Below are 14,027 nucleotides of genomic sequence, written 5' to 3'. Positions count from 1 at the left end.
CATCGTTGAAACCCAACAGTGGTATCAGAGCCGCGGTTACAACGTACAAGTCGATCCCGGTTCGTTTAAACTGGATCTACATCACAAACTTTAAATCGTTTAAAGTTTCTTGATCTAGATTTATTTTTGGGTAATTTTGGATTCGGTCAAAGTTTTGTTTATTTTATTTGACCAAGCCAAAACAACCCGAATATTATTTATTTTGTATATGTAAATCTGGCCCCGACCTATGTTTGTTTGGTTTTTGAGCTTGTTATTTGGCCATATGGATGGTTCAAAGTTGTAAACGGTTATATATTTAATTTTTGGATTTCTTTTTGGCCATGTGGATGGTTCAAATTTGTAATAGGAATATTTTGTTAGTATTATAAATTTGTAAATAAAGGAGATCCGAAGATAACCGAGGACGAGCTCAAGGATTTCTTGGAGTTAGTGGGAGTTTGGAAAAGATGACGGGATGCATGAAGAGTCCATCCTTGTGGTTATTTTGTGTTGAGAACCCCTTGACCCGATCGGTCTCCCTAATTGGCTCTAGTGAGACCGATCACCTTTCTGGCCAAAAGGATTTACATATTATTATTTGCTATTGTGGTTGTTTGGATTGTTTATATGTCACACCCTCAAAATCCACTAACGGAGTTTTACCGTCAGAGGGTGTGAACTAACAGGATCGGATTCATTAGTTATAATCAAACCATAAAACAAAGTTTTCAAACCACGAAAACGTTTACGAGTAATTAAATGCGGAAGCGTAAAAACCATGAAATAAATGTTGCGTCACGTAGGACGACTTAAACCAAATGATAACAGTTTTAAAAATAGTTTGCATAACAAAAGCGTTTCAAGCAATGCATGTTCCTATACCGCGCGCCGGCCTCGGCTACCTAAGAATAACATACTAAAAGTGTCAACACAAGGTTGGTGAGTTCACAAGTTTATGTAAAATAATCAGCGTTTTGGATTCAGCGTTTTGCGTTTACCAGATAGTGTTAAATCAATTATATATCGATAGGTAGCTAGCCTATACAACAAGTATTACTAAGTGTTCGACACCGAAGCTGACTGTTTATCAAGTGCCTTGCCACCAGGTCATCCAGACCATGGTAATGTGTTAGCCAAAATTACACCCACTCGACCCCTAGTCGAGTTTAGCGTTGGGTGGGGTTTGTCAAACCCAGTAGTACTACTCAACAGTGACTCGCTATTATCCAAATATTAACCTGTTCGTTGTGTAGGACTTCAATTGTTTCGTTTGCCACTTAGCCTTTACAAGTGATATATAATTTACTAACAAAATCTTAAATGTGTTTTTCGGAGTATGTTATCTCCCCCAAGTGAAAAGCGTTTAAAACAGTTTAAAAGGGTAAGTGAAACTCACTGTTTGCGAAGAATTTCCCAAAAATAATTCACCAAGTGATGCGCGTCACAGAAAACTCTCTCTAGCGTTCTAAAACAACAAAGAGATTTTCTAAGTATTCAAGCTATTAACGAGTCTCTAGACCCGGCACGTAATACCTATGCAATTATTACGTTTCGTGTTTCGTTTGTGAATCGTGTGTGACTTTAACAAGTACATTTGTGATACGTTACATGTTGTGAATGACTATCTACGTGTCAAGTATTTATAGTGTACATATTTAGCAACTATTCCCCGCAGGGGCAATTTGGTCAAACTACCACACTTATTTAGCAAGCATTCCCCGCAGGGGCAATTTGGTCAAAACATAATAATTAACTAGCAACTAGCACTTTTCATGCATTTTCACAAAGTTCGGCAGTTAACTTTACCGAGACAGAATTCTACTTGAAAGATTATACTATTCCACCGATCATAGCATCTCAATTAATTCATCAAAAATCATCACAAAAGCATACATGTATTAGGTTTCCAGAACATATTTTATTTTATTTTTATTCCACATAGGTTTCTCACAATGATCAAAACATTACAGCAAACTCACAACAGTCAAATTCATGCGCAACAGAATGTTATTTGAAATTCCCGTTAAATGAAAAATTCAACAATTGCAAGACCAATTGGGTTAGGTTCTTAACTTAACAAGTTAACTTCCAGAAGTGGAACCAACCCATTTGGTCTTGTAGTTCATGAGATATAATATTTACAAAACAACCTAATAGCAGGTCTCACAACTCAGCTTTGCACAACGTTTTTGTAAAATCATAAAAGTTAACTTTTACACGTCCAAAAATTGCAAATTTATATTCTTTAGAAACTAGACTCAACCTAGTACACTGTAGTATCAATAATCTCAACCAATTTGCACATTTACACCTTGTTACAGTCAATTGAACATCAACAACATAATCTGTCCAGGAAATGTTTGCATCCAAACTCAACATATTAACCATCTATAGACCACAATCCATTCATATGACATTCTAGACACCATAATCACTATCCATGCACATCAATTACATATTACATACATGATTAGGGTTTTGCTTGAACTAAAATCAAAGAAACAAACGATTAACATGCAATAACATCAATACTAGTTATCAATTCAACAATCAATACATCTTTCAATCAAAACAAGACATATGAACACAACACATATAAAAATCGGACCTAGGGTTTATAGTTAACCCATTCAAACTCAAAATTAAGCATGTAAAATACATAGGATAGTTGTTTATACCTTCCTAGCACCTTAATCTTCAATTAAACTTGAAAGATCTTGTGTGTATGTGTGTGTGTGATTGACGGCAGCCAAGAACAAGGGGGAGGGGGGCCAATCGGTCTAGAGGGAGGGAGAGGGAGTGTTAGGGTTTAGGTTTATATTATTATTTATAATAACATGTTACATCTAAGTCCCTCAACTTTTAATTTGCACTTTTCTAGCTTATTTTAACTAGCTCTTGTTTCTTGTTTAGTATCATACATAATATAATCAAGTAACACATATGTCTAACACATAATTATCACATAATTATTGTTTTGACATTTTTCGTTTATTCACCAATTGTTTGCGTCAACTCGTTTGCGTTTCGGTGCAATTCCCGAAAGACTACACATGTAGTAATTGTTCAAGCGTCATTTAAACCCTAGTTTAAATGTAATGAGGTGTGCGTTATAGATTCAATGATCTTTAAGTTTGAATTGACGGAGTTGAGTTAACGGAGTTAACCTGAAATTGACGAATGTCACATTATAATAGGGTTATAATATCACCGACATAATACCAAATAAATTTGTAAATAAACAATTTTTTAACCAATTACGTTTTGCAAATTAAAAGTGTTTGATTTCCAAAACAAATAACTTAATAGTTTTTCTATTAACTTAAAATTGGTTAACCGTATCGCAACAAACTTATTTTTAATAGGTTATTTAAAACTAAGGGCTCATCAATTTTTCCCGATAATAAATAAAGTGAAATTTGACTTTTACTCTATTTGGTAATTATAAAATTAATCCCAATATAAAATCAATAGTTATGCCAATCCTACTACAAGTCACACTTGAGGCATATTGCGAAATTTTGAGTGTTTGGAGCTACAACACCGCACTTGTTTTCTAGCCTATCCCATCAAGGTGAAAGCGTTTCGTTGACACATCCGGCCCTTTCACACGTCACTGTACTAGGACAACTATTACTTTACTCTCTTATTACGTGCTACAGCTGTCTGGAGACTTACAATGGGCAAAAATGAGGCTAAACGTATCTATACAGACAATCATTGTCTCTATAGGCCTCATAACCGAGAGTTGTGCTCTATTCACAATTGACAATCGTTGTCAGTCTACCTAACCACTTATTAATGTTGTGTGCTACAGCTGCCTTTAATAACTGGAAGCCAGATTCTCATGCTCATATTTTATTAATGTTATTGGGTCATTAATAATAGGACTACAACGTCGAAATACTAATTAAATTTACTTTTGCTTAATTAATCAGATGTCGTCAAACGAAAACTCACCCTATGCCCTTATGTCTATCCTTGAGAATGATAAACTGAACGGTACCAACTTCATCGAATGGCACCGCAACTTGAGACCTGTATGTTCTCGATGGACCTGTTCCAACCGAGCCTGAAAACAATACAGCCGCTGCTCGAAAAGTTCTTGAGAAGCATAAGGATGACTCGGCTGATGTCTCCTGCATTATGCTAGCCACCATGACTTCTGAGCTTGCTAAAGGCATGAAAGACTTTGGTGCCTGTGAGATGCTTGAGCAACTCAAGGGCATGTTCCAGAAACAAGCCCGTCAGGAACGATTCGACACCATGAAACAACTCATTAGTTGCAAGATGGCAAAAGAGTCTCCCGTCAGTGCGCATGTCCTAAAGATGAAGGGGCACATCGATCAGCTCAAGAAGCTTGATTATCCCCTGCCTGATGAGATGGCAGCGGATTTCATCCTCAACTCTCTCCTCAGCTCTTACGACCAGTTCGTAATGAATTTCAACATGAATGCCTGGGTGAAGACAGTGTCGGAGCTTCACAACATGCTCAAAACGACTGAGATGAATATTCCATCTAGGACCAATCAAGTTCTGATGATCCGATCTGCTGATGTCAAGAAGCCTAATCCCAAGAACCGGGGTTATAAGGGTAAAGGCAAGAAGAATGTTACCATTGCTGCCCCTTGTGCCACCAATGCTAACAAAGGGGTTTCAAAGATACCACCGTCGCCCCCTGAGGAACGCCAGTGCTACCGATGCAACCAAATGGGACACTGGATGCGAAACTGTCCCGAATACCTTGCTGAGATCAAGATGAAGAGAGCCAATGGTGAAGGCTCTTCTCGAGGTATTTCCATATACGTTATTGAACTTTTTACTGTCTCTAGCAACACATGGGTATTTGATACCGGATGTGGTTTCCACATCGTTAATGTCTCGCAGGAGCCTGATAAGTGGAAGAAACTTAATAAAGGCAGCATGGAACTCATCGTTGGAGATGAGAAGAGAGTACCAGTTATGGCAACTGGAGTTTTTCATTTTACTTGTCCATCTGGCCTAGTTTTTCATTTGAATAAATGTTTGTATGCTCCTGGTTTGACTAGAAACATCATTTCAGTTTCGTTGTTGTTTGAACAAGGTTTTAAGTACGTTTTTAATGGCATGGCTAACTCTGCTTACTTGAATGATATCTTTTATTTTGAGGTTGAACCTCGAAATGGTATTTATGAGACTGATGTTCAAACTAACAATAACGTATATAGTCTTTCAAAACATATCAAATCTGACATCAATGATACATTTCTATGGCATTGCCGACTTGGCCACATAAGCAAGGCAAGAGTTAAAAGACTCCAATGCGAAGGGATTCTTGAATCCACAGGACCGGACTCTTTTGACGACTGTGAATTTTTCTTAGCTGGCAAACTCTCCAAAGACTCCTTCACTCATAAAAGTGAACGAGCAAGAGATTTGTTAGGACTCATACATACTGATGTGTGTGGACATTTCAGAACCATGTCTAGAAACCATGAAAGATACTTCGTTTCTTTTATCGATGATTATAGTCGATATGCTTATGTGTATCTTATGAAACACAAGCATGAAACTATTAAAAAGTTCAAAGAGTTTCGGAATGAAGTGGAAAACCAACTTGGTAATACCATTAAGATACTTCGATCAGATCGAGGTGGAGAGTATCTCAGCTCAGAGTTCATTACTCATCTAAAAGAGCGTGGAATTGTTTCACAGCTCACTCAACCTGGCACACCCCAACATAATGGCGTGAGTGAGAAGAGGAATCGAACTTTGCTAAACATGGTTTGATCGATGATGTGTAGAACTAACTTGCCTCACTCCCTTTGGAGTTTCGCCCTTATGACCGCCTCCCGCACTCGTCAAATACTACAAACAAAGCGGTTATTACTTCTTTCATCCTGATACAAATATGATTTCTATCAAGAGAAAAAACCACTTCCTCGAGAAAGAATTTCTCGATCGAGGAACTGGAGATTACATTGTCGATCTTGAAGAAATTCAAGAACCACAAACAACCGCTGAGGAAGTTGGAGTGTCTGATCAACAAGTTGTTGTTGCTGTTACATCAGACATAAACACGAGCGTTCGCAGAAGTAGTAGGACTCCTGTACCAAATTCTAGATACTTATTGCATCTAGATGGTCCCGAACTCTTATTAGTAGCCGAGTCTAACGACGAACCAACTAACTACAAATCTGCAATCTTGGATCCGGAATCTGAGAAACGGCGTGAAGCCATGAACGCCGAGATGCAATCTATTCATGAGAATCAAGTCTGGAACTTGATTGAGCTACCCCCGAAGGTCGGGAAATAGGGAGCAAGTGAATTTTCAAACAAGCATCTCGTAGCTGGAATCTACATTTTGATGAGAAAATCAAAGAGTTTGGTTTATCAAAAATGAAGATGAGCCTTGTGTTTACAGAAAGGCTATTGGGAGCACTATGTCATTCCTCATCCTGTATGTCAATGATATACTGATAATTGGAAACAACATTCCTATGCTTAAAGAAGTTAAGCACTGGTTGGGATCTTGTTTCGCAATGAAAGATCTTGGTGAAGCTGCTTATATTCTGGGAATCACGATCTACCGAGATAGATCTAAGCGGCTTTTAGGGCTAAGCTAAAGTGCATACATAAGCAAAGTCATGACACGCTTCTCAAAAGACAACTCCAAGATAGGAGCTGTTCCATTGCTAAATGAACCGTTTTAGCAAATCGTAATCTCCGGCAACGAACATTGAGACAAAGTACATGCAAAGCAATTCCATGTGCTTCAGCGATTGGCTCTATCATGTACGCTATATTATGCACTAGACCTGACGTCTCGTATGCGTGTTTGGAGGAGTGGAAGAGGAGCTCACTGTAAGGTGTTACACTGACGCTAACTTCCAGAATGACCGAGAGGTTTCTCGCTCATAATCTGCTTAGATGAAGAAATTCATAGCCAACCTCGATCTGGTTCCAAGTTTTGGAAAAGGATCGACGTAATATGTGATAACACAGGTGCTATTGCTCAAGTCAAAGAGCCCAATTATCATCACATGGCCAAACACATTTTTAGTTCCACTATGTACGAGAAATACTGGAACGGGGTGACATCATAATAAGCAAAGTAGACACAGATCAAAAACTAACTGACTCGTTCACTAAGCTGATGACTCAGGACAAGCATGACCAGCATAGAGATGCTATCGGGCTTAGATTTTCTAGTGATTTATTTTGATTTAGTATTTGGATGTATGAACGTTTAATCAGTTGTACTTCTGTGTTCACTTTTGATTTAATGGTTAAATGAAAACGTTGAATAATACAACTGTGTTCATTTTAATACGTTTAATCCGTGAATATTGTATTCTAAATTATTTGTAGTCGGTCAGACTCGTGGGAACGATTCTGATTAAGACTATTCTGACTTTGGACTCAAGCAGTTGACTTCCAAACTCACAGACCTCATTATGAATGACGTTGGATGTAACTCACATCAAATCATCTTCATGGATCTTGATCATAAGATGTTTTGATAATAGTATGCTCATTTAGTATCCTTAGACCTGAGATACATATTGGAACTTTCGTTTACCGAGGGACATTCTTTGATCATGTTAACCGCTGTTGCGTAACTGCCAGCCATAAAGGCATTGATCGGGAGTGTTCTGGAGTTCAGTGGGAGTTGTATGTAGTCAAGATGGGATTCTGTACTCTTACATGAAAATGTAACAGTTAGACATATTGGCGCCCTCGTTGATTCAAATTGGTAAAGTGTGAGGCCTCACCCAAACTTACTGTGTATTTGATTGGACCACTTTGACTCTATATCGAGAACTACAATAATTGAACACTGTATGAGATTGATTTGATCAATGTCTCATTGTTCAATTGATGTCTTATACAGAAAGGATAGATGACAATGCTTACTATAAATTCATTATCTTGCAATAAGGTATTCCAAGATATTTTGGTTATGGATTTAAAAATGTCATATTTGGTTGGGGACAGCTATGTGTAGCTAGAACGCCTCTAACTGTTAAGCGTTGTGATACTTGACCCAAATTCGTCCAAGTGGGAAACTGTTGGAATATATGGTCGGTTCGGGTCAAGTCAACACGGACCGACCCGAATATGACCCGGTATGAGTTACACCGAGGGTAACGAACCTTAAGCTCACTTAATCGTTAACTGGGTCCGACACAACTAATTAACAAAGTTAGAATGGTGGTCAAGGCTTTTGGTTGGTCAATGGGCTCAAAGCCCATTGGGTTTAATATTGATTAAACCCTAATTATCTTGTTATATATGGTTACTATTCATCATCTTCAAGATCTAACCAACTTACAAAACCAAAACCCTAGCCACCATACATAACAGCTGCCACCACTACGCTGCTGGACCACCGCCGGAACACCACCAACCTAAGCATTCGTCGCCACCGTGCCGTTTTTCGGCAAACGCGTTTTTCCGGCGAAGTCGTTTTTCAGGCGAACCAGGTCCGGCAGCCTCTGTTATTGTTTGTTGTTCTGATGCTGGCTTACTACTGTTCCGCTGCTGCTGTCCGTTTTTGATTCCCACCGACCGCCGCTCTCAGCCTCTGTGCGCCGCCGCTACTCCGCCGTTTTATCGCCGGAATCCGCAGCTGCCGCTGCTAGCTGCCGCCGTCGCCGAAATAAATCAGATCTCGTGTTTTGTCTTTGTCTAGCGTCAGTTCGTTATCCCTCGGTGTTCTTCCCGGTTTTGATAACCGAGGTATAAAAGCTTAAACTTTAATCTATGGTTGTGATTTGTTTAATCGTACTCGTATATGTTGTAATCGGATCCGAGTTCGGGTTTTGTTTCTATGGTTCATTTTATTCGTTTATTATCCGCTGTGTTCTTAGTTCGTTTATATATATATATATATTGATTAACATCTATGAAACGAAATACTTACTAAAACGGGTTAAAATAGTTTGACCGTTTTTGTTCCGAAACCCTGTTGAAACCCAACAGTAAGTGGTGGTGGTGGTGGTGTTGCGATGATACGGCGTCGACGATAGTGGTTAGGCTACGTCCGTGGCGGTGATCTAGAGGTAGATATGGTGGTCGGCTGTTGGCAGTGGTTGTTGTCAAGTGTTATTGTTAAAAGATGAAGTTACGAAAAGAGAAAAGTTAATGTCTACGTCCTCAGAAAAAAAATGATTAAGTCCATGTGGTTTCAAAAATGAACTATTTGTGTCCCAATGTTTCTTAACTTCACAGGTAGATTCAACATTTCACCTCTCTATATATATGCATGGTCACTGTAACTCCTCAACTTTCATAAATTGTCACAATAAGTCTCTTTCCCCTTTTTATAAAAACCAACCAAACTGCTTTTTAACAAAGGTTAACGAACCAAACTCCATTTTTAACAAAAAAAAACAAACAAACTATTTTTTTAACAAAAATAAACGAAACTATACTTTTTTTACTAATAGAAACAAATCGAACCATTTTTTTAATACATAGTTCAGTTCGTACGAATCAAACTACTTTTATAACAAAAATAAATGAACCAAACTTATTTTTTAAGAAACATAAATGAATCGAACTACTACTTTGAAGAAATTAAATGTCACACCCTGCCAAGTCGGAAGGCCCGGGTTCAACGGTCATGAATATCTTAAGCCTATGATTATTGCAAACATAGTAGTATTAGGATACCATTAGCTTTCAAAAGAGTTTACAAGATATAATACGTTTTTAAACAAAATAGTATAACATAATAATGAGATTCCTCATATATAACCCAAACGTCGTTCGGGTTATACAAGCTAAATTCCTCCAAAATAGGTATCATAACTATGCTTCGAGGTCCCATATTCGTGATTCCTTACATGATTGTTAATTCCCTGAAAAACATACGTTTAAAAAGTCAACACTATGGTTGGTGAGTCCACAAGTTTTACGACTCGATATAAAAACACGTAATTCATAAAACGTTGAATCAGTTCAAAAAAAAGTATACGATAATTCGTTGAAACAAATGCGTTGATCCTCCATAGAGCGCTAATTCTACGAATTAATATACGACACATGAGCCTATAACCAAACCACGATCTAATCCATTTGCCATGTTTAATCTCCCAGATTGAAATATAGGCACCTCGGTTCGATACAATATCAGTGGTTAGCGCGACTAACCTAGGAGTAGGGGGAATGCCAATGCCGATAGTACTTTTCTTATATTCCAGTGGCTAATTCTGTTAGTTAATGGTTATAGGCAAGCATGCTAAAGGACTTATAGCACTACATAGCCTACTCAAGTTCGCATAATGATCGAGTCCTTTGTTTCTAATTATCGTATATGAAAGCTTTTGTGCATGTTTCTCCCCTTGTTTAGAAAACAGTAAAAATAGTAAAAAAGGGGCCGTTAAACTCACCTCGTGAGTTTAGTGATTGTTTGCTAACAGCTGTAGTTTAAATCCGGTTTCGCGCCTTCACACATCCTAAATGTGTAAGGTTAGTTAGTTCGTTATCGACTCGCAAGTCGGTTTATGCTAGTCGCATACACCTAACTAGCTCTTTCATTTATTCCATTTGTGTCAGTTGGTTTCCCCAATCGAACGTTTCGTTTATTTTTAGACGACCCGTTGGTGATAACTTTTTATATTCTTTTTGAAAATTAATAGTTATATATTTATATAAGTATTAAGAGTATAATATTTATCAATATATGTTTTACTTACTTTGCCGTTTGTTTTAATACAACATTTCGTTTGTTTAAGTACTAAATACGTTTATTTTAAGGTTATATACTTATGTTTAGATAGTCTTTCTTTCATTAACTACCAATACTTGTGTAGAAATTATTATTTCTCAGAAGTATTTTTTTTTTCAAAATATATTTTTGTTTAAGTTATTGTTTTGACATTTCAAAATGTCATACTCTCTACCCAGAGTATATTTCAATTTTGTATTTTTATTCAATATTCCATCTTTATGTAACTTTTATTATTCGTTGTTTCAATCATGATACGTATATAGCCCTTTTTATCTTTAATAAAAGTATTTTGTTTCTATAATTTGTAAAGTACATTAACATATCTTTTATACAATAATATGTAGAGCCGCTTCTTTTTTATTTAAATACACGTGGACAATTTATGGTGTGTTGTGTGAATGCTTAAAAACAGTGTTGTTGTCAATTATATAATATCTAATGTGTTTTAAGTTTACTTCTCTTGGGAAATTGCTACAACGAGTTCCATATTCTCTTAAATCTTATCCTGCTTTTAGTTTACAAATTCTCACTCCTCTTGAATATAATAAGGTAGCTTCTTTTTGTTTATGTTTATCATGTTAGAGTGTAGAACTACTCGTATGGGCAATGCACAAAACTCTACTTTAAATTATTCTATTTATCAATATTTTATGTCAAATATATTAAGTGTTTTATCATATAGTTCAAACCACTTTATTAACCTGTGCGTATTTTTATTTTTATGCATGACTAAGGTATCCATTCATAATGACTTATGTTTGTACCTTTAACATAATTTGTCATCCAATTTTCATAGTCCTTTCAAACTTTTGAGCATTTTTCATGCATGCATATATATAATATGACTATAGGTTATCTTTGACATATTAATTGTATATGTTGCTTATTTAGGTGAAAGCTTCGCATAAACATATTTTATCAACATAAAAGTTAGACTTTGGAAAGTTTAGCTTACTTAGTTCGAGGATTAGAGTTTAGCAAGAGGTTAGAGTCTTGAGATTGTTTCTCCATGTGAAGCTTGCTTAACTCGGAGGATGCCTTCTTCTCTGTTTTGACATCTTGGAAACACGATGAGGTATAGGTTCAAATAGTGATGTAGATGTGTGTTTGTATGTAAGACGAAGAGAGAGTGAGATTATAAAGAGAGTGTGTGTTTACGTGTGTGCATGTGTTAGTATATAATACAAGAGAGATCGTGAGTATATATATAAATACCTAGATATAGGTGTTTTAGAGAGAGAAAAGATGATGAACGATTCCTAAACAAAATGCTAACTTGATTATCAAGGAGGCAAAACCTGCTTCTCGGCCTATAACTTCAGCATCTCAGCCTAGTATTAAACTTGGTAATTCTTTTGGATGTCTTGGATCGAGTAGCGTAAACAACGAGCAAGATAAATCTGATATTGAAGAAGTCATTGAGATAAAGGAGGGTGTATCTTCTTTTATAAAGGATGGGAATGATAATACAGGGGCAAGCACTCTCGCTGACAAGGTTTCCAATGGGTAGTATAGCTTGCTAGAATATAAGGGGCTTGAACCGTCCCTTGAAACAAAGAGAGGTTCGTGATGTAATCAATGATTATAAAATTCAAGTATGTGCTATTCTTGAGTCTCATGCGGATGTTTCTAATGTTAAGGGTGTCTGTAACAAGATTTTCCGGAGGTGGAATTGGTCCTCGAATGGTAACATATATTCTAAGGGAATTCGAATTCTTTTGGGCTGGAATTCCGATATAGTGGATCTCATAGTTTTATCTCAAACTCCTCAAGTTATGCATGCTCAAATTATGTATATAATGCCATGGGCTTCTCTTTTGTGTATGCAAGTAACAATTACATTGAAAGAAGGGATTTATGGGAGTCGTTGAAGATTCATAAAAATTTTGTGAAAGATAAACCTTGGGTCATTATGGGAGAATTTAATCCAGCCCTTAGTGTTGAAGATAAAGCTACGGGTTATTCTAAAGTGAACACGAGTATGAGAGATTTTAAGGAGTGTGTGGAAAACATTGAAGTTTCAGATGTGAATAGCATGGGATTACATTTCTCATGGAATCAAAAGCCGATGAAGGGGATCAGCATTTTTAAGAAAATTGATTGTGTGATGTCTAATTTTTCTTTTACAGATTCTTTTCCTAGCTCTTGTGCGGCGTTTCATACTTAAAGGATTCCGGATCATACCCCTTGTGTGGTTAAACTTCTATCTATTCAGCCTAGTAAGCCCAAACCCTTTAAATTCCCTAATTTCATTGCTTTCAAGAGAGAATTTTCAAATTTGGTGAAAGTTGAATGGGCTAAAGTTAGTGGTGTTCCTATGTTTCAAGTGGTAAAAAAAATTACAGCTATGAAGCATCTAATTAGGAGTTTATTCTTTAAGCAAGGGACTCTTTATAATAAAGTCGTATCTTTACGGAATGAACTGGAGCTGATTCAAAGAAACAATGACAAATCAGAATGATCCAGTTACCTGGGCATTAGAATATGATCTGATGAACAGATATCAAGAAGCGTTATTGGACGGGGAAAGATTTTTGAAGAAAAAAAACCAAAGTTTAATGGTTGAAAGAGGGTGATTCAAATTCAGCTTACTTCCATAACTCGTTAAAGTTCAGAAATCATAGAAGTCGAAGATATATTATCAAGGATGTTCATGGTCATAGTTTTGAAGGCAATGAGGCTGCTCATGCTATTGTGGAGCACTTCCAAAAAAATTTGGGCCAAAAGGGCACGAGTACAAGACTTCCTTCTCATGATTTATTCCCAAAGGTTCTGAGTACTCAAGTGGCTGCTTCTATGATTCGAGAGATGACCTTTGAAGAGATTAAATCAGCAATGTTCTCAATGAATGATAATAAAGCTCCTGGCTCGGATGGTTATTCTTTGGCTTTTTTCAAAACGCGCGACACGTGATTGTAAACATGTTTCTTTAGCTATTCAAGATTTTTTCAAAATTGGTTGTTTGCTTTAAGAAATTAATCATACTATCATTGCTTTGGTGCCAAAATCAGCCACTCCATCTTGTGTTATGGATTTTAGACCCATTTCGTGTTGTAATGTCATTTATAAATGCATTACTAAGATTATTTCTAACAGATCTTGGAGGGCCTTGATGGTATGGTTAGTCTGAACCAATCAGCATTTATTTTTGGTAGACGCAATTCAGATAATATATTACCGACTCAAGAGCTCATGCACAATTATCATAGAAATGTTGGTACTCCAAGATGTGTTTTTAAAGTTGACATTTGATGGTCGAGTATTTTGTATATATATACTAGTGTATTAATTATGTAGTTTTATTGAGTATATTGGTAGAACTTTGGTA

This window comes from Bidens hawaiensis, unplaced genomic scaffold, assembly GCF_021521415.1.
Source record: "Bidens hawaiensis isolate Kalapana, Puna unplaced genomic scaffold, B.hawaiensis_p1.1 tig00040581_1, whole genome shotgun sequence".
Classification (NCBI taxonomy): domain Eukaryota; kingdom Viridiplantae; phylum Streptophyta; class Magnoliopsida; order Asterales; family Asteraceae; genus Bidens; species Bidens hawaiensis.
The sequence above is the reverse complement of the archived record's forward strand: the minus strand, read 5'-3'. Positions refer to the sequence as shown.